This window comes from Sorex fumeus, unplaced genomic scaffold, assembly GCF_029834395.1.
Source record: "Sorex fumeus unplaced genomic scaffold, SorFum_2.1 ptg000054l, whole genome shotgun sequence".
NCBI lineage: Eukaryota > Metazoa > Chordata > Mammalia > Eulipotyphla > Soricidae > Sorex > Sorex fumeus.
The window spans coordinates 44,743,026-44,765,944 of record NW_026606111.1 but is presented as its reverse complement, the minus strand read 5'-3'; the positions used below and the strand labels follow the sequence as shown (position 1 = coordinate 44,765,944).

At 38.6% G+C, this 22,919-nt stretch overlaps 1 pseudogene; it reads left to right on the top strand.

Annotated features, from left to right (window-relative positions):
* The first annotated feature begins 4,523 nt into the window (after positions 1-4,523).
* On the top strand, positions 4,524-4,617 carry LOC130033844 (uncharacterized; annotated as a pseudogene).
* Positions 4,618-22,919: the final 18,302 nt, after the last annotated feature.

Genomic DNA, 22,919 nt, shown 5'->3' with positions numbered 1-22,919 from the left:
GCTAAACCCTAAAGTCTCTATCACTTTCTCCTGCACGAGTCTCTGCTTTCTGACAAAAGGGAGGATCTCAGAATGCTGACATAAATCTAATACCCAGGGCCGCAAGAGATAGTGTAGTGCTTATGAAACTTGTCTCACATGCACTCAATTTGACTCCCAGCGCCACATGATTGCCAGAGTATCAAAGGGTGCATAGACTTAGAGGACCCCAAGCACCATGGCCACGTTTTCTGAAAATTGTCTGTAGTGCCCCCACACCTCCTGAGCATTGCTTTACAGACTCTCCCAGAAACCAAAAAATATGTAATGCCCCAGAAACATGTACTTGTCTTAAAAAGGGAGCCTCAGTTGAGGTGAGGTTCACAAGGAAATATTGCATGAAAACATAAATCAAAGAGCAGGGGAGACAGTGTAAATCATGTGAGTACAGATCATATATTTGGTGAAATGTGTTAAGATTCAGATGCCCTACTCTTCGCACCAGGGATATTCCTTCAAAAATGCCCCAATATACTGGAAAGGTTCTAGAACATTAGATGACTGAAACTCAATTATGAGCAACTTTGTAACTGTGTATCTCTTAGTGATTCTAATCGTTAAAGTAAATTTTAAATATACCCATCAAAGTAACCTTTTTACCACTAAATGGGAAAGATACTTTCTAATACTTATCCTCACCAAAAGCTCAACAGAGTGTGACACTTGCCAGGAAATGTCCTCCCTTGCATTTTTCTCATGATACTTTTAGTACTTCACTCTTCTGTTTCTTCCCTTTTCTCATGCCAAATCTTCCCATCTCCCTTGCAAGCTCCTGAAACATTATCCATTCAACATTGATGCACTTTGCCACTGCTCCTCTTGGCGTCTTGTCCACGAACTGATTCTAAAACATAACATAGCTGCAATTACAGTATTCATGCCAAAGACAGTCATTGATATATCTTTGGGTTTAGCTTTCTACAAGCTATTGGCACACAGGTGAGTAACATTTTTTTCCTACAGAGAACACAAATATAGTTATGCTGGGTTTTAAAGTTACATCAGTATTTTTAATGTTTTATTGAATATCTGTGATATAGACCATTACAAATCTATTCATAATTTGCTTCCAGTCATACAACGATCCAACTTCCATCCTTCCTCTAGTGTACATTTCCCAAAACCAATATTCCTGGTTCCCTAAAACCATCCCCCAACAAACTACCCCCACCCCCAGCCTGTCTCTATGGCAGGATCTTTAATTCTTTCTCTTTGTCTCCTTTTTATTTTGTGCATTAAGGATCTCATAAAGGTACTAAGAGGTCATCAAGTTTGTTCAAGGAATTTAGCATTTTTATCAGGAAGGTAAGCCTGGAGTAGCTTTGAGGTATGGAAATGACTGCTGAGGCTTCCATAAGTACAGGGAAGTGGGTGTGGGATGCCCATCCTGCCCAGAGAAAGCCTGGAGATTTCAGTCACAAAACACACATATCCGAATTTTCAGCTGTTATGTTTCAGGGAGAGCCATCCTGAGACGGTGGAAACCAGAGGAGGGCATGGTGGCGATTTTGTATTGTGGGAGAAAGTGGCTGCACTGGGTTCTGGTTGGGTGGGCACCAAACTAAACTGCTTCCCTCCGATTTACCCTAGTGTCTTTAGCCTTTTGCAGTTCCAAGGTTAACTGTGGCTGTTGATATCTTCGAGATTTGTCTATGGGTCTCTGAAACAAGACCAATCCTTTAGCTTGTATAGCTGAGCCAGGGGTGGGTTTGTGAACATGGCCCCCACATATCTTTCGGGAGTTTAATTTCTCGGGAAATGTAGTCCTGAGTTGTTGGGAGCCAGCCAGAGGCACAGTGGCGATTTGAGGTTATCAGGAAGCATGAAGACACCATCAGACTATTGATGCACTCACCTGAGGGTACAGGTTGACTTCCTGCAGGCACTGCACAACCAGACTAACAAATATTCATTGAATGAATGAACGAATAATCAACATTTTCAAAATGTGTCTCTTTATTGCATTTTAGAAGGGTAACTTCTAACAGGAAAACAATCTTCATGGTATAATCAAGACCTACGATTTATTTTTAATATATTTAATAAAAGCTACACATTTTGGAAATTTATACAAAGAAATTCTTTTAAATTATCTGTCTTCATAATTTACTTGTAAATTACTAAGATATCACTGTTTCTTCCACCGTTCTTAGCATAGAAATTTACAGACAGAATGTGCTAAGTAAAAATTCATTTTGGCTCTTCTGTTCAATGTAGTACTGGAAGTACTTGGAAGAGAAAATAGATAAGAAAAAGATATTAAGGGTTTTTCATGTATGAAAGGTAGAAATAATCTCTCACTATTCACAGAAGATATCATACAATATTTAGAGAATACTAAAATCTCTGCGAAAAAACTCCTAGAGGCAATAGACTTTTATAGTAAAATTGCAGGCTATAAACTCAATACCGAAAAGTCTATGGATTTTTTATATGCAAATAATGAGAGAGAAGAAAGTGACATGAAAAAGCAATCCCATTCATAATCGTGCCTCAGAAAATCAAGAACCTTGGAATCAGCTTAACTAAGGAGGTAAAGGACCTATACAATAGGAAATTAAAAAGGACACGAGGAAATGGAAACATATATATTACTTATGGAATGGGAGAATTAACATTGTCAAAATGGCAATTCTCCAAGAAGCATTGTAAAAATTCAACTTGATCCCTATAAAGATACCCATGACATTCTTCAAAGAAATTGATCAAGCATTCCTGAAATTCACATGGAACAATAAACGCACACGAATAGCTAAAGCAATTCTTGGGGGAAAGACGATGGAGGCATCACCTTCCCCAACCTCAAACTCTACTGCAAACGATAATAATGAGAACAGCATGGGACTGAAACAAAGGCTCAGCTGCAGACCAATGGAAAAGGATTGAATATACTGACACACACCCTCAAATATATAATCATCTAATCTTTGATAAGGGAGCAAGAAACGTGAAGTGGTTTAAGAGAGTCCTTCTAAACAAACGGTGCAGAAAAAACTGTACAGCTGCATGCAAAAAAAAATAGCTCAGACCTCTACCTAACACCATGCACAAAAGTCAGATAAAAATAGGTCAAAGTCCTCAACATCACACCAGAATCCCTCAGGTACAGTGATGACAAGGTTGGCAAATCCCTCCACGATATTGAAGCTAAAGGTATCTTCAAATATAACACGCCACTTGCCAAGCAACTGGAAGCAGAGATAAACAAAGGGAACTATCTTAAATTAAGCAGCTTCTGTACCTCAAAAGAAACTGACCAGAAACAAAGACTCTACCATGCGGGCAAGATACTCGCAGAAGCCTACCAGGTTCTCTGAGAGTGAGAACTGGACAATCAGAGTTGCTGTCTTCTAAATAAGATCCAGTCTCTGGATGTTGGCTATTGAGGGAATTACATGGATCCAGGGGTAGTTCGTGGTTGTAACACTTAATTACTAGAAGATGGGGGATCTGGAAGGAGCGGGCACATTCTTGATCTGAGCAGCCATGGAGATCTCATGCCCTGGTCCCGCACATTTGGGTTCCTCTTCCAGTTCCTTCATGCATGAGGCTCCTTCAAGCTTGGGAAGAGTGGTCTCTAAGCGTACCTATGGCTGGTTGCAGAGGTCTTCAGCTGCCGGGGCTATGCTCAGGGCGGTGAGGGAATCTCACCCCGCCATCTCCAAGGGGCCCCAGTGAGGAAAGCCAGGTGCGAGGTCAGGAGACTGTTGTTTTAGACATATTTGGAATTAATTTTAGATCGAAAAGTACGCATCATTGAAAATACTTATGTGCTTAGTAATAAATTACTACACACTTGTTCAATCACGTCAGAGAGCCCACTCTGCTCAGAGAACTAGATTTTTAATTACAGATCCGTTTTTCCCATGTGTCATGACTGAGAATCACTATCAGTAGATATGAAACTCACTATACACAAAGATGCACACAGGTTACTATGAGTCATCTATGTTGTTAATATCAGTTGGACATTAAACTTCACTGAGACCCTTTGTTCTGTCCTTTATAGGAGCCACAAGAGTCTCACCTTCCGTTCAAGTTGAACTTGTAATAAGGTGGAATGAAATCATCAATATGCTTCTCACCTCATCCTTCAGGAGAAAAATCCTACATACATTCAAGGTGGTCAAAGTGCAGACAACACCATCCACCTTTTCCTGGAGATGTACACGAGACTGAGGCGAGAAAAGCAAAAGGCTCTAGTTTAATGGTCTTAATTAAGGTTTCAGGGAACGACATTAAACAAACTCATATCCCATCTTCCAAAAGAATTATTTTGTAAAACTGATGCCTAGGGTATGGTAAAAGATAATATGGTAAAAACCATATTTTTCTTTCTGGGACATTAAATTTCTAAATCTATTTATTCATGCTGCTTTGAAATACATTCCTTGATTAGGAATCATTGTCTGCCATAGGAGTGAGGAAGGACAACACTCAAAGTAATAAGAAGAGAAAAATATGGAAAAATTAACTCCTACTAAGTTTAACACATCTACTAAAATTGAAATGATAAAATGATGAGCATGGTCCTTGCACAGAGATGATATGCAAACTTGTAAAGCATTCCATATTTTTGTTGCAAGAAGAATGAACAGGTCTACTTTAAGCTAAAGACAATCCCCACAAGTACAAAAATTCTACATAAAGAGAGCACAAATCCCAATCACAAAAATCTCTCTCAATGTCAATGGACTAAATGTGCCAATTCAGAGGCACAGAATGGGAAGATGAATTAGAAAACTGAAACCAACATTCATTCTGCTGCCTGCAGGAAACACATCTGAACAATCAAAGCACCCATGGGCTAAAGGTAAAAGTCTGGGAAACAAGTTTTCAAGAAAATATCACCTCCACAAAGCTGGAGTGGCCATTCTAGTATCAGACCACATGGACTTCAGGCTAAAGGTTATCAGAGACAGTGAAAGTCATTTCTTAGTGGTCATGGGATATGTACATTAGAAAGAACTCACCCTCCTCAATGTATATGATCCTAATGACAGACCAGCAAAATACTTAAAAACAACTTCTAATTGACTTATAGAAAAACATTGATAGCAACGCAATACTAGAAGGAGATTTCAACACTTCTTTGTCATGTCTCCATAGATCAAACAGACTGAAGCTCAGCAAGGAAATATTTTCTTTAAGGGAAGTAATGAACAACCATTGGCTTAGAGAAGATATCAAAGAGGAAATAAAAAGTTTCCAGAAACAAATGAGAATGAGGACACAAGCTACCATAACTTGTGGGACACAGCAAAAGCAGTGTTAAGAGGAAAGATTATAGCTCTGCCAGAATTCATCAGGAAGAAAGAAAGGGCCTACATGAATAAATTAGAGCTCAAGATTTTGGAAAATGACCAACAAAAGTAATCCAAACTAGGCTGGAGGGAGGAAATAATAAAACTTGTACCAGACATCAATGAGCTAGAATCCCAAAATAGAATCCAAAAGACCAATAAAAGAAAAAGCTGATTCTTTGAGAAAATAAATAAGATCAATAAACCATGAGAAGCCTCTCAAAGAAACAAAGAGAAAGAATTCTAATAAATCGAATCAGAAATGCAAAGTGGGGTGTCCTAATAGAAAGTACAGAAATCCATAGGATCATCAGAGATTATTTTGAGAATCTTTGCAGCAGGAAATGAGAGAATCTTGAAAAAATTGATAAATTATTGGATTCCAATTACCTCCCAAGGCTGAACCAAGATGATTTGGAATACTTGAACCTATCACTACCAAGGAAATTGAAATGATGGTCAAAAGTATCCCTGCAAACAGAATCCATGGCCCAGATGGATTCAATAGTGAACTGTTTCAAACCTTTAAAATGGAACTGCTTCCAACATTTTTAAGATTTTCCAGGAAATTGAAGAAACAGAAATACTCCCAAATAGCTTCTATGAGGCAAAGATCACCCTAATACTCAAATCGATAGAGACACCACAAAAATAGAAAATTACAGACCTATTTCCTTGATGAATACAGATACAAAGGTTTTCAAGAAAATACCAGCAAAGAGAATCCAGAAACTCAACAAAAGATCACACACTATGACCAAGTAGGTTTAGCTTGGGGATGCAAGGATGGCTTAACATTCTCTAGTCAATCAACAGAATACACCATCTCAATAAAATAAAGATAAAAGTCATATGTATGAACATATCAATAGATGTAGATAAAGCATTTGATAAGATCCAGCACCCATTCATGATGAAAAACTCGCAACAAAATTGGAGTTGAAAGTACTTTCCTCAATCTAGTCAAAGCAAATTACCACAAACCCACAGCAAGCATTATTCTCAAGGGGGAAAAACCAAAGTCTTGGAGCAGAAATCAATGAACTAGAATCCCAGAATACAATCAGGCACAAAATAAGCTACCCACTCTCACCACTCCTATTCAACATAGTACTTAAAGTACTTGCCATAAGATTTCGGTAAAAAAAAAAGATATCAAGGGCATCCATATAAAAAAGGAAGAACACAAGCTTTTACTATTTGGAGATGACATGATACTATACTTATAAAATCCCAAAGAATCTACAAAAAAGCTCCTGGGAACAATAGATTTGTTTAGTAAAGTAGCATATTACAAAATCAATATCTGGTACTACATGGCTTTCCCATATATTAATAATGAAAGAGAAAAAAGAGATAGAGAAAAACAATCCCATTCAAAATAATACCTCAGAAAATAGAGTATAATGGAATCAACTAAAATGGTTAAGGAACTATACCAAAAAAAAAAAAAACCTTCAAAACACTACTTCACGAAATAAGAGAGTATATGAGGAAGTGGAATCACATCTCATGCTTATGGATTGAGAGGTTTAACACTGTCAAAATGGCAATACACCCCAAAGTTCTATAAAGATTTAATGCAGTTTCTATAAGGATACCCATAACATTTTTCAAATAAATAGATTAAACACTCTTAAAACTCATACAAAACCATAAACTCCCATGAAGAGCTAAAGCAATCTTTGGTAAAAAGAAGAAGGGAACACCTTCCCCAACTTCAAACCCTACTACAAAGTTTTAGTAATCAAAATACCATGATATTCAGATAAAGACAGGCCTCAGATCAATGGAATATAGTCAAATATCCTGACGCTGGCCCTCAGATTATTATTACCTAATCTTTCTTAAAGGCTCAAGAAGTATGAAGTTGAGCTAGTAAGTATTTTCAGCAACTGGTGCTGGGAAAACTGGACAGCAATATGCAAAAAAAATGAACTCAGACCTCTTTATAGTGCCAGGCACAAAGTCAGATCAAATGTATTAAAGACCTCACTATCATACCTGAATTCTTAAGATATATGGAGAAAAATGTGGGAAGATCCCTTCATGACATTAAAGCTAAGGGAAACTTCTAGAATGAAACACAACTGACCAAGGAAGAGGAAGTGAAGATAAACAAATGAGACTACATTAAACTAAGAAGTTTCTGCAACTCAGAAAAAATGGTGACCATGATCGAAAGACAGCCCACGTAATGGGGAAAAATTATTTATGCAATACCCATACAATTAACCTCAAAATTCTGACTCCTGTATCATTAAGAACACTAAACTGTTCCCGTGAATTTTATTCTTCTTCACATATATTTACTCTAAAGTATTTTAGATTTACTTTTAAACCACAGGTAAAAAGGAAAAATTATAAGTTTTTTTAAAAATAAAAAATAACCCCTATACATAGCCAGGTGCGACCCAAAAAACAACAAAGCAAGCAAGCAAGAAAGAAAGAAAAAAATTAAAAATTAAAAAATAATGCCGTTTGCAATGCTAAGGATCAATCCCAGATCATCATTCTTTGCGTTTTTGGGTCACACGTGGCGATGCACCGTGGTTACTCCTGGCTCTGCACTCAGGAATTACTCCTCACGGTGCTTGGGGGGACCATACAGGATGCTGGGAATCTAACCTGGGTAGGCCGTGTGCAAGGCAAATGCCCTACCTGCTGTACTATAGCTCCAGCTCCCCCCCTCCCCATAATTCATCATCTTGAGGGCCTCAGATTTTTACCTTCCATTTGGAAACTTCATCTTTACATTGACACAGTAAATTGAAACCACAAAACCATTGAATGGCATGTTATAATGGTAGCACCCATGAGCAAACATTGATAACCCATAAGTTGGCATGAATGAATTCTGTCTCAGAGGCTTCACTTCTGAGGATACCTGTCACTACCTCCTTTCTGTTACGTATCCCAGGATCAGAACCTACATCAGGCCAGCAGTAGAAATTTTCCACCCAAAAGCTAGCCTTCCCCTGGGATCAGTATCCTTGATCCATCTAACTTGAAATTTTTCATTCATGACTTGTTGACCTTGTTTCAGGCGGAGGCATCCAGAGCATAAACTCAGCTTTCCGGTTGTTTCCACAGGAAACCCAAATACCTAAGAATGTTATCATTTCTGACGCCACTGTTAAAGATTTTTTTGGAATCCCACGGTAAGATACTATCATTCGTGTTATACTATTACTGTTCTCTATAGTTCGGATCTCCCCAAAGAACTCTCTACCCTCCTCACTCCAAGTGCAGACTCCAGTGTATCATGATCCTGAACGTACTTATAATAGTTTCACTCAGGTTCTCCCCTAAAGTGCACAGGTGAAGTTCATACCAATCCAAGTTCTTATTCCTAAACTACCAGAGTGGGCTTGTTCCTCAAGCTTGTGTTCTCCCTTGAAGAAATACCGTGCTTCCTTTCTCTATGTCTCTCTTTGCTTGTTTTGTTAAATGACTGTTCTCGCTTGAACATATATTCCATTCCACCCTACAACTATTTCACAAGTTTCTAAGGGCTTTTCAATAAAATATATTTTGTTTCACTAAACTAAAACTTTTAAAACCCCAGAGCATTATTAAAACCAATATTTGTATCTTTTAAACCACAAATTTTGAAAATGAAAGGTGGAAAAGCAATGGAATACTACTCAGTTGTATGAAGTGAACTCTTCTTATTATTTGTATATAAAATGTATAACATGAGGAAATTATGTTTAGTGACAAAAACCAGGCAGAGAAAGATAGGCATCCTTCAAATTCAGGAATATGTGGAATATGGAGAAAACAAATTAAAAGAATAAAATGAGACAGACAAACGTCTAAAACATTATTTATATTCTATGATTTATAATTCAATTAACAATGGTTTCTCATACACATAATTCCAACATGACACTCCTCATTCTCTCAAATAACAAACCCTCCCTCTCCCCCAATCCCCCAGAATCCCTCCCTCCTAATCCCCTGACCTAATTGTGTGGATCAGTTCTCCCCTTGCATTGCTCTTGAACCTTTGTTGCTACCTTGCTGTGTGTCTTTACATCCCACATATGAGAAAGATCTCTCTGTATCTGCTCCTTTCCTTAAGGCTAACTTTACATGCATGATATCCTCTAGTTTCATCCAATGTTGAAAATTTCATAATTTTGATCTTTTCAAAGCAATAAAAACAAACTTTAGAACTATGAGACTATTTACTTACCAGATGGAAAGGTGTTATCAAAGTGGAAAAACAGAACAATGGTGAATGACAGAGTAGGCCTTTCAGTAGTGAGTGTAATATGATACATGCTAGTTGATTCTGCATAATCTTAAATTTTATGAAATTCTATAATGTAATTCTATAAGGTAATTTTAAATAATCAAAAAAGTATTTAAATAATTTACATTTATCTATGATTATGACGTATCTTTTGTGTCAAACTATCAGAAATAAAAAGAATGTTAGATAGAGATATGGTGTATCACTATACTTTTAAACAAGAGAAGTGCTAAAAATTTCTGTGTCTTGATGAACTCTCATATAAATTGACTCCAAAATCAAATTAATATACTCAAGGAAAAATAAAACTCAACCAATTGAATCTTTTGCCTTCATTCAAGTTCCCATCTGCTGATCTCTGGCAGACGAAACAATTTTTATTTTATTTTATTTTTTTTAAATTTTTATTACTGAAACACCATGATGTACAGTTGTACACTTACAAATTTTTGTGCTTGGGTTTTGATTATACAATGATCACATGCCCATTCTTCCGCCAGTGCCCATTTTCCACCACCATGTATTCCAGTATCCCTCCCACACAGATCCCCCCCATCCCACCCTGCCTCTGTGGCAGGGCATTCCCTTTTGTTCTCTCTCTCCTTTTGGGTGTTGTGGTCTGCAAAAGAGGCATTAAATTGTAATCATGTTCAGTCCATAGTCAGAATTTTTATTTTCAAAGAATTTTTGGCAGAGGTTTGGCATTCTTTGCTAGCAACCAACTCATTTTCTTCTGCATTTTTTTTTCTAGAAATATATACTTATACTAAGACTGATTAGTCATGGCACCAAATTGACAAATGTCCCTGTTTTTACTTCAGTTCTGTTTCCTAATTATCACAAATTATTAGCAGTGGATAGAAAATAACTAGCCCAAAATTCGTGGGGGAAATGGAAATGTTTATGCTTTCCATAGTTTGGAAAATCCCTGTCACTAGTATAGTGGCATACATCTAAATTTGTAATCAAAATGATTAAGAAGAGGTAAACCCTGACTGCCACTTCAAGGAAGAACGGGCCTTCAGCAAATATCCTTGGTTTCAGAAGGATGGCTCTGGCTTGGATGGGGGGCAAACATGAGAGCTGTGAGTTACCTGCAGTTAACACATGCTCTGAGGCTATGTGGTTACACTGCTGAGAAATGTCGAGAGCCCTGATTAGGTAGGGTCATGGGGGAGAATGGAATGATGACAAGAAAACAGAGCAACAGGACAAGATGATAGATTCCTTTGTATAAAAGTTTTCATCTCTAATGTATTAATCTGTGAAAAAGAGAACCAACTTCTTATCATTCTTCCTGGCAATATATTATCCTTACATATTGCTTCAGGAAAAAAACGCTTCCCTTGATAGTTATTATAGCCTGAATATCTGTGAGGTCTTTGAAGTCTTTCTATGTATACAGTGCTGATGACTGAAACCAATCTCACTATTTAAGTATCTAAACTGCAATGTTCTCACCATTTAACTCTCTAAACTCTGATGGCTCCAAATCTTCTAAGATCAGCTTTCATCTCTTCCATGATATCCAGGCTTCTCTTCCCAACTGTCAACTCTCCCTTTCTTTCTCCCTCTCTCTACCAACTATGGTCTCTCTGCCAAAATTTGCCAAGGCAAGCCTTCTTGAAATATAGACATAAGTTGACTTCTCCTTTTTTTTAAATTTAGGCAATTTTGATTTTCAAAGTCATTTATATTGGAGATTTGTCATACAATATTCCAATTCTAATCACACCACCAGTGTCTTTATCCCTCCACCAACAAATTACCCATTTCTTCCTGCATTCCCACCGATTTCCTTGACAAACACATTTTGAATTTTTACTATTGTACTTTGGATTCCATACTTACAGTAGTGTTGGCATTGGTGGTTAAGACATACACCTCAACTTTTTCATGCTGGCCTTCCTGGATCAATGCCCACTGACACAATTTAGGGGAAATATATGAGAACAAATCATTAAGCTCCAAATTTTTCAAATAATCTTTAAACAATTCTAATCGAAAAGAAAATAGTGAGAACTGGAGGAGACAACCTCTTGTCAGCCTGCAAAGTCTTTTCAGTTTTCCACATTACAACAGAAGAAATCAGTGAAGGAGGTCTGTCATCACGCAACTTAGGTGACCCTGCTGAGGTGTGGTCAACAGGGTGTTTTGTGCTCTTCTCTCCTTCCACCAGAAGTCCCAACCCTATGATTTTTGTCTCTTCAGTCCGCATAAAATGAAAAAGTTTTACCACACAGACATCCATGCAATGAGCCCAGCCAAAATGATAAAAATAAATTTCAGCAAATTCATAGGTTAGTCATGATGGTAGAATCTAAATATCATGTTTTTGTATTGAATCTGCAGGAGACACATATTACAAACCTTTTCATGATTCAGTTTCAATCATAGGATATTTTAACACCTAACCTCCACTAGTATACAGTTCCATTGCTAATGTCCCCAGTTTCTCTCCCACCACTCCCTCTCCCAACCCCAAACCCCACCTGACAGCCTGCTGTCTCTACACTATGGCAGGCACCTCTCTCTCTCTCTCTCTCTCTCTCTTTCTCTTTCTCTCTCTCTCTCTCTCTCACACACACACACATCCTTTGGGCATTGTGGATTGTAATACAGAGAGTGAGAGGTTCTCATGTTTATTCCTTTACCTACTTTCAGGACTCAGTGCTCACCCAGAGTAATCACTTCCAACTATCATTGTCAGAGCGGTCCCGTCTTTATTCCAAATTCTCGCCTTCAGCACTTGTGGCAAGCGTCCAACCATTGACCAATTCTCCTGGCCTGTGTTTCTGCTATCCTTGGGTATTAGTCTCATTTTCTGGTTTTTTATATCCAAAAAATGGTGTAGTCCAATCAGTATACCCCTTTCCTTCTGACTGATTTCATTGAGCATGATATTCTTCCCTGTTCATCCATTTATAAGCAAATTTCATGATGTCAGTTTCCTGCCAACTGCGTAGTATTCAATTGTGTAGTTATACCATAGTTTCTTCTGGCTATTGTGAATGGTACTGCAGATGGTATTTCTGTTGTAAATATCATGTTTAATGTAAATTACATAGGAAAATACTTCCCACGTTCCAAACATACAGAATCCACTCACTAATATAACTTTTTTTGAAATTTTTTTAAAAATATAATTTATTATGATGCTTTCTAAAAAACGGAAGCTATTAACAAAAACTCAGGGAAAGCATATTCTATAAATGCCAAAAATAATAACCTTAAGAAAGGACAACAGCTACGTGTTCTTGCTCCTCAAAAATCCATGTGTTTCTTGATATATTGTCAATATCTTTCTATAGCCTTCAAATTCTTCAACTTAATTTCTAAACACTATTTAAAGTTATATTAATTTAATAGGTGTAATCAGCTTTATAGAATATTTATTTGATTCTTTCATATTTTACATAAACAACGTTTGAATTAACCATAGCACTGTAGCACTGTCCTCCCATTGTCCACTGATTTGCTCGAGCAGGCACCAGAAACGTCCCTATAGTGAGATTTGTTGTTACTGTTCTTGGCATGTCGAATAATTCACAGGTAGCTTGCCAGGCTTTGCCATGAGGGAGGGTTACTCTCAGTAGCTTGCTGGGCTCTCTGAGACGAGGAGAGCAATCGAACACAGGTTGGCCACGTGTAAGGCAAACGTCTTACCCACTGTGCTATGGCTCCAGCCCATATATATATTTATACATATATATGTGTATTTACACACACATACATATCTATATATTCCTGTTACACGGCTCTTAAGCTCCAAATCATATTTCTTCCTCCTCCAATTCTTTACTACTTCTCTCCCCATACTTGGTGCTCAACTAATTTTCCGAGTCCCCTCAGATGCATTTCTGAGGCCATGAAAAAGGAATGCATAACACATACATGCAAGGAAGGCACAAAGCATATGTAGATAAATTTCATATGGACATATAATTGTGATGACAAGTTTACAAACTGTATTCGCTTCAAGTACAGAGTTCCTGATCTCTGGAACTGTGTATTCATACTCCATGCACTGTCAAATATACAGCTACTGTCCACAACTAACTAACAACACTCCCCTACCCATTTCAGTCATTTAGTTCCCCTCCTTAAGGACGATTTTGATGTCAGAGTATAAAGGTTTGATTTTGCTTTTGTTTATTGGTCCATTTAATTTTTTTCTTTATATTCCAGAAACAAATCAAATATTTTTTTAAAAAAATAAAGGACAGGAGGTGATATCAGGCAACAAATGAATAGTTGATGTGGTTGAGAATCAGCAAGAGTCTTCCAGGTCAGTGTGAGGAATGGAACATCCAGTTGTCCTTCCCAGCATATTTCCAAAGGGCTGTCTTGGAGCAGGGTACATGGTGGGAAGAACCGCAGGACAGTAGTAGTGCTTGAACATATAGGGGCCTATGTTCTTCTTTGAAAATGTAATGGTATTGACCTCCATTGCAAACCACAACACCTTAAAACAAAGAAAAAGCAAAAGTGAATGCCCTGAGTTAGGGCAAAGTAGGGGAGATGGGGGGTGGGAGGGTCACTGGGTTCCTTGGTGATGGAGAATGGGCACTGTTGGAGAGATGGGTACTTGATTCTTGTATAACTGAAAACCAAGTACAAAGGTATGTAAGTCTACAACTGTACCTCATGGTGTTTCACTAATAAAAGTAAATAAACAAAAACTAAAAAATTAAAAGTGCTATCAGCTGGTATAAGAAAAAAATGTAATGGTGTTGACTAGATTAAATCAAGCTCATTTTTAGCTATAGGATGCTATGATTCAGCTTTGATTCACTGATTGATACTTTGAAATGTCCCAGTTCATCCTCATTCAGAGAAGTCATTTATTTCTTTGAGTATTGATTTGTACAGGGAATTCCTCACAAAATTCTTTATATAATGTCTATTGAGGGACTCAAGGATAATGCTCTTATTATCATTTTCAAAGAATACAAAAATACTCTTTTAATAAGATTTTCTTGGTTCTCTATCTAAAAGCTAAATGACAATTAAGTTTAACTCAACATTTTCTAAAGCGCATCACATTAGTACTTGAAAAGAAATTTTAAAAGACTCTGGGAGAGGGGAGGAGGAAAAGTCATGGATCTATAAGGATTAGTACAAGTCTTTGGGTGTGTGGGGCATGGGAGTGTGTAGAAAAGTTGAGATCACACTCAGCTATGTGATCTAATCTCTATATATCTATTCTCTAAATTAGATACCAGCGATATATTCACACAGGTGTATTCATATGACTATCATGTACACTAAGGACATCCAGGGAAATAATTCTTAGCACTGACATTCTTGTAAATTTAAGTAGTAATCAGGTTTTTATCGTTATGTTGCTATGATTTCATAGGCAGTGTTTGTTTCCTTAACCAACCTGGAATGTCTTTAAAAGACCAAATATAGGAACATTCTTTCATTTTTAATTAAATATAGAAAAGGCTGAATTTACAGGTTAAATTGACATGAATATCTTTTTCAATAGTCTATTTGGGACACTGTGCTTTACTTGTTTTATTAGGAACTAAATGTGGTACCCTATAATCTCTAATTCCATCCCTAGTCCTCCCTTCTCTACTTGTAGCAATCAAGACAAACTTCACTTTAGACCTAGTTTTCAGTAATCTCAACTAAACATTAAAGTAACAAATAAGTCTGATAAAATAATTCTGTTATCCAGCAGTTATGTAAGATGCTTACACAAATGAACAGAATATTGAGAAAGAAATGAACACTCCAAATTGTGTTTTAAGAAGGCAAAGAACACATGTTGTAATTGACCATATAAAAGAAAGAAAATTAAACTAAATTCCTTGGTAAGTTCTGGTATTCTTGGAACCATGTTGCCCATTGAGTAGTCAGCTAGCTAAGTCTTCATTAACTTGGATTTTCCTTGTTCACATCCCTGATATTACTCTTCTCCTCCTCAGATCCCATTCCCAGTAAATCATGTTCCCACCAGATCTTGTTTTTTCAAGCTTTGTTTTCGCCAAACTTCAAGTCCTTCCTTTTGCACTTATTGTCTCTTTTCCCATCATTTCAGACTTTTCTCCCAGCATTTTTTCCTCAGTTAATATAACTTTCTTTCAAGGGAGTTGAAGCTTGTTAGTTTTGAGAGTTGACTGGGATCATTTTCCTCTAGCCATACATTAAAAGTAGCAAAACACTTTTCACGTTTTTCTGTTCCCAGCCAGTCAACTACCCTTTCCTGGGAAAATCTCTTGACTGGTTAGTTAGTATCAGGTCAGTCAGAAACAGCGTTCATTTCCCCCCATTTTCAACAATGTAGTTACTGGTACCAAACAGAGTTAGTTAAAAATATGTTCCTGTTAACACATATTTGCACTTCGGATCCATGTGAACACCTTCCACCTGGCTTTTTTTGAAGGTGGTCATCCAGTTTGCTTTTCTGGTGGCATTCTGTTTCTCACTATTCCTCTCCACAGCTAAGTGATGTGAAACTAACATATATAGTAAATGGAATGATTCAAAGCTCCAGACCGAATGCCAGCCCTTTCAGCTCTCTCGGTCTTATATGTAACCTGTTCTTTGGAACCTATCTTATTTTCGTATTTTTGTTTTGAATCTTATTTACAAATAATATTTTAACTCATTTGAAAAACATCCACCAACTATCTCATGATGATCACCAGCTGTCCAGTTCTCTACCCGTCCCGGTTTCCTTCCCATTCATCCATCACCCCATTCAGTCTCCTAGGGCCATCTCTTTCCTCCACCACCTTCCAGGCTGAAGGAGAACCGGTACCTACTGCTTTGGAAGTGGTGACCTAGTGCGCATGTCTTAGTCTGGTACTTCCGGCAACGCAGCCCCAAAGCCATTTATAACGTTGGTTCTTGTGTGAGCTGCAGTTAACAGCGATGTTTAGAGCAGGCTACGGGAACCACGGACCATGGAAGACCAAGGACCAGCCCCTCAATCTAATATAATTTGAGCTCCCCCCACCAGAAATTTCCTGATAACTGGCTTGGCTACCTTGGGGAGTTTACAAATCCAAAGACTTACAGAGGCAATGGACCGCATTGTGAAAACACGCTAGTGAAGTGTCACCGTAACCGCAACTCTGAATATTGCTGGGAATAAGTGAAATGTTGCAGCTAGGGGTGCTGAACAGAGGGCCCGAGGGCATGGTGACTTATCCTTGCATCTCCCAGGAGCTGATCTTCAGGCTTCATGCTTCAATTTTTCTCTTGGTTTTGTCCCTGTTAAGAGTCATCCTTGAATGACTCTGAGGGCGTTGATCACTCATTTGGTAGGTTTATTCCCCAGGCATCATTTATGGATAGACCACAAAAACCTTTTAGTACTGTGTCTCAAATTTGGTTATTTTTGAAAAGTGGCCATGAGGCGTAAACACAGCCTCCATGGAAGAATTTTTACTTTTCTTCTGGTCATCTTAGACTCATCTGCCTTCCTCAGCCTATTCCAAAATTATTCGTTTAACCAAAAACTGCAGACCGTGCCATTTCTCCCAATTTCTTGTGGAGGAAACCAGGTATGGGGCATACTTGATTGTGCTCTGGTCTTACTCCTGACTCTGTGCTCAAGTTTCAGTTCTGGTGGGTCTCTGGGGACCATAAAAGACTGCAAGAAATGAACTGAGTCTTTCTTGTTTGCAGAGCAAATGCCCTGTAGGCTATACTCTTCCTCTGACCCTACCAAACTCTTCATCAGGCCCATGCAATTTCTCATCTGATGGGTTTTATAACCCTGGACCAAGTTTGTATTTCGTAGAGTCTTGTCTATTCACCCTTTTTCCTATCTCTAACTTCCCATTCTTTCCCATCCCATCCTTCAACACCCAGGCACTCCCAAAAACAACCACAGTTGACAGCATCTCAAAATTCATAACTTTTATTAACAACCAATTTACTATGATGCTTCTCTTTAATTTGAAAAAATATATTAGAATAAATAAAAGGTGTATGGCATGTCAGTGTTTGCCTAGGAAAACCATCTGGTACCTCGAGTGGAACCTACCATTCCAGCTACTCCCATTACGCAGCCATAGTAGAAAGAGATGTCCATCTCTTTTTCCCTCTCAATAAAGTTCTGCACTTTCACCAAAAGAGGTGTGTTTGGCAGTGTTCTCAATCTCCTGCTGAGCCTTCCTTTTCATAGTCTCACGCTCTGGTCTCTGCTCATTGGTGATGGGCTTTGACATGACTGGCTTCGGAACATTGGACTTTCTCCATGGAATCAGTTGGAAACACAAGTCTTGGAGGAGAAACTGACTCTGACGTTTGGTTGGCGACTACTGCTTGTACACAAAGAGAGTAGGAGGTTCCAGTTGGAGAGAAGTGCCAGGTGCTGTTGTAGGGAGCAGGTGTAGAAGCTGTTGGGTGACGAATAGGCCGGCTACTAGGGTTCTGCAAACCTGGTCTAAATGGGTTGGTTGAAATGGACTGAGCAAATTTGGCAGAACGACAAAAATGCAGTGGTTGACCAGGAAGAATTGGCAGCAGTTGGCTGAGCTGCATTGGTAGAGCCAAACTTGGCATAGTAAGCTGCAGCAGGACGATGTGAGACCACATATTGTCGTCTCTGAGGAACAGGTTGAGCTTGGGGACTCTCCATGTTAAGAAAAGGCAAAGGTACCAATTTGACCTTCCCAGGAGTTGGCTGCTCAGACTGGGATGGAGATGAGCGTTTTTCAGCACTGCTACTTGGTTTTTGTGCTTTGACCTGAATTTTCTCAAGGCCTTTTCTATCCCCTGTAGCACCTAGCCATGGCTTGACAGCTGAGGATGGCTTGACATCTTTAGGCTTCTTTGAGCTACTCAGGACCTGGGAGGAAGAGATTCCAGGTTTTGGATCATTCTTCTTCCCCAAAGCATGAAACACTTGGAAAGAATCCAGCATGTGTATGCCTAGGTAGCGGCAGGGCTTTTTAATGGTCTCTTGGAAAAACTCACGTTGACTTTTCTTGCATTTATTCTTGACAATGGTGGGCTTTTCTTCTGCCTTGAACTTCTTCCCTGGCTGCTTACACTCGTTAGCTTTCTTAGAGTTTTCTCTGGTGTTTTTTGTCTTCTGCTGCCCAAGCCTCTTTTTCTTGCTGATCCTGCTGGAGGCAGCTTTGTGAAGTTTGCTGTTAGTTTTGGCCGTGGTCACAGGACACCTCTCACTGACTGCAGCATTACGAACAATCCCCGCTCCCCCTAGCAAGCATTCTCGACGTTTCGCTGGATTTTGGCATTGGTTTCTCCCTAAAGAATTTCAGAAGCCTCCTTTTTGTTCTTCCATTTTGCATCGTAGGTCCCCTTGGTGCCACTTGAATTTTCTTGCACCTGCTTCAGAGTGATGGTGTCAACGGTGTTCATTACCTGCAGATCTTTGCATTGATCTAAGTCTACTGGGATCTGGTAGGTCTCCAGAGGTTTTGAAAGCCCAGTTTTCATCTGATCAAAATTCTTAACTTTTTGTTCCTGAGTTGGAGTTGGGTTCAGCGCCAGGTTACATTGGGCTGGAGATATTATGGGAACTTCCCCGAAGCTCAGGTGGTGGATTACTCTCAGGTCTTTGAATCCTGCTACTGCAAGATGTGGGCAATTCAGAAATTTGTGTCAGACCAAATGTCTGACCTGAAGGTTGCGATGGCAGGGAAGTCTCCATCCCCAGGAAATTCATCACTAAAAAGGAACCAAGGAAGAAATCAGTGCCTGAGAAATGAGATATTCGGTCCACAAAACTAGTGGTGCAACAACTGTGCACCTACCAGCAATAGGCAATGGATTATTATTGGGTATTCTTCGGATAATGGACAAGTCCTGTGCTCAAAGATTGGAGGTAAATGTTGTAGTTCTTACTGTTTGTCATGTGTTGCTCTTGTTTTTTGGTTTTCTTTGTATTTGAAAGAATTTCTGTGTAAACTAACTTGAAAAATAAGAGACTTGGGAAGAGCAATATTACATTTGTTAAGGCAATGGCCCTGCGCACACCTGACCTCAATTTGATCTTTAGTATCACTTATGTTCTCCTAAGCATCTTCAGCAGTGATCCCCAGCACAGATCCAGGAGTAATCCCTGAGCACTTCGGTCTATGACACGGATTCAATGTCCTCCAAACAAAAGTTTTTTTAAAAAAATTAATTATAGATTTTCAAACTAATAAGTGCCATACAGAGCTTAGCTTTGTAATGTATTGTACTGTCAATTTATTCACTTTCATGGAAAAATAAAAGGGCGTTAATATCATAGAATAAGAGTATGAATGAAGCACTACTTCATCATGATATTTGTGCTGAGGTACAGATCCCAGATTTCATGATTTGAGTCAGAATCTCTGAACCACAAGTGTATTCAGAACCTTGCTGTTCATTTATGGAAGGGAAAGTTAACGTGGTACCATTACAATTAGAGTTCTGAAACTTCTTAAGAAAATAACAAAATACTAGTTTAAGATATGTATTTTACTTTTAGTGTGGTAATTCTGGAGGACTGCTGAAATAGAACAGTGAAAAATGTGGCATTCCCTGCCACAGAGGCTGAGTGGAATAGGGGGTATGGGTGGTGGGAGAAATACTGGGAACCGTGGTGCTGGAGAATGGGCACTGGTGGTGGAGGGATACGTACTCCATCATTGTATAAATGAAATAGAATCACAATAATTTGTAAGTCTACAACTGTCCGTCATGATGTTTAACTAATAAAAATTTAAAAAATGAAATAACAAGGGAAAAAATGCGCTATTTTTTTCTCTGCTCCTGACGTTTCATTATAAGAAACTTAGATGTCCATTATACTATCATAACTTCCAATCTCCATTAGGAGCTCTTATATTGAGTGTGAAAATAACATGCTGTAAAATGAGTGAGGGGAGTAAACATGAACTGAATTTTTTTTTTAATTTAAAAATCTCAGTGTATATGAATACTACCTGTCTACGAACAGTTTTCCTCTTTTTTGACCCCAATTATTGAATTTTCTTTCCCTTCTGTCCGTTTTACTCACCTTGATAACTCAATTCTGTGATGGGTTGAGCAGACAGAGAGAAGTCGATTCCAGACTAGGAGGCTGGTATTTGGTTATTTGGGGGCTGGACCTCCTTGAGAACCTTAACCATTTCTCGCGATGAGTTGCTGTAAGCTTGGGGGGCAGAGCCATTTAGCCCTGTGTATGACATGGAGTCATAGGACTGCAGGCCGGAAAGGAGAGTTCCCAGAGTGCCTTGATGATAGTAATACACCTGGCTTCCTTCCTTGTAGGGAAGTGACAGGCTTTGACTCTGAGGTGGAACCTGAGATGGTCTTCTCTCAACAAGACTGGCAGAAAGTGATGGGTACACAGACACCGTGTTGTTGGTAACTAGTGTTTTCTCATAGCGAGCTGCCATAGACATGGAAGAGACAGCGGTGTCTTGGTCAAGAATAGTCACAAAAAAGTCTCCCATGGAAAACATCACTTCAGCACTTCCTGCAATATCCCATTCCAAAACACTTTGGAAGGAAGCAGCTGAGGTAGATATATGACTCTGGTGAAACACTCCAGATAGCATTGTTGTGCTGAAATGATGTAAATATAGTCACTACCCATCAGTGGTTGGAAAGAGGTGCCAGAGGCTGAGGGCAGGAGTCAAGCAGATCTACCAGCTGGAGCAGATACTCTGGAGTAGTTGCAAACACTTCCTGTTAGGGAAGCTGCATTGTTCACCACGGGAAGGGAAAGCTGCAGAGTATGTGCAGTTCCCAATACAGATGGATTTTGAAAATTTTGTGTAAGGAACAAGAGGGTGATGAAAAAATCTGTGAGACTAATAATCTCCTTCAACGCTGAGAGGAACTATATGAACTTAAATTTAAGCCATCGAGATGCTTCTAGTACTAAAAGTCAATTGAGTTTCCAAAATTCCAACAATTTGGGGTGATTCAAAGCCTGGAACCTTTTGGCACTTAGTGCATTTGGTATCATGCTCCCAAAGTGAACACAGAACTGTAGAAGAGCCAGGTGATGGTGTCTGTACCAGGATTTCTTGCTTACAGATAATTCCCCTTACCCTAGAAATGCCTGTAGCTTGCCTCCTATTGAGTCCTATGCTATTTCCTAGAATGGAAGCTTTTTCAAACTAGGAAGTCTAAGAGAAAGGGAATCATTCAATGGAAAAGAGGAAACCTGAGGCCCAGAGGTGGCATAGAGATTTCATATATTCCAATCATTTTTATTGGGCGGGGCTTGGCGTGGTGTAGAGTTTGGACCAATAACTGACAGTGATCTTGGGTTCTCCCTGGCTCTACACTCTGGAGTGACCCCTTAGAACATTCGGGAGAGTGTATGCCGTGACAGAGATTCAACTGGATTGGCTTTGTACAAGGCAAGTGCCTTATCCCCTCCAGTACTATCTCTCTCTGTCCCTTAAGAATTTCCAGGTTACACAAACTAAAGCATGTGTTTTTTTGGCCAGGATCCTGCATGATCACTACATGGCCAGAAACCAGAAGGCAGATACCTTACATTAATATAGGCATTTGAGTTCTTTACAACTATTACCATTGTAATCATCAGGTTTCCATTTGACTTGTTAGATGAGTACCTGTTACTTACGGTTCACATACGACTTAATCTTGTGGATGCATTGAAGTTTACCCTCATTTTTGATCCACTTCAAAAAGGACTACTGGAGTTTTTTCCAAGAAATGTTTTTGGAAGGAAAACTTTGTTTAAACTCTGTGTCTTAAATTGTTTATCTACAATGTAGTTACTCATAATTCTAAGAAAAATAATGCATACATGAATATTATTTTTCTTTTTCATGTGATTTTCATAGAAGGAAGTGTAAAGAAAACATCATGAAAAATATGTATCACAGAACTGAAAAAGGAGAATATAGATATTAATGAAATCTGGACTCTGTAGCAAGCAGCATAGTACAGTTAGTTATGGAGAGCAGACCCAGGAGTAGGCCTTGAATAACAGTGGATGTGAGCCCAAGCAAAACCAAATAAAAGAGTCCAATAAGTTTATTAATAAATCTTTCCACATATACAATATGAAGACAGTATTCTATTTTAGAAAAAACTGCTAGCAAAAAAATGGAACAGAAGGAGATTTTTGAGTGCACACTTTACCACTCCATTAAAGAGAAAGGATTTACCAGTAACTACATAACAAAAAGAAAATAGAAGTAAATGTGATTGTATTTCATAGACAAGAAATGTTTTAAATGAGTAAAATACAGAAAGAAATTTCGAAAGTACAAAAAATTATTCTCATCAGTACCTTTGAATATTAACCAGCAAACAACACGTGTTAAACATAGCAGAGGATTTCACTTGATCACACAAGAAACAGA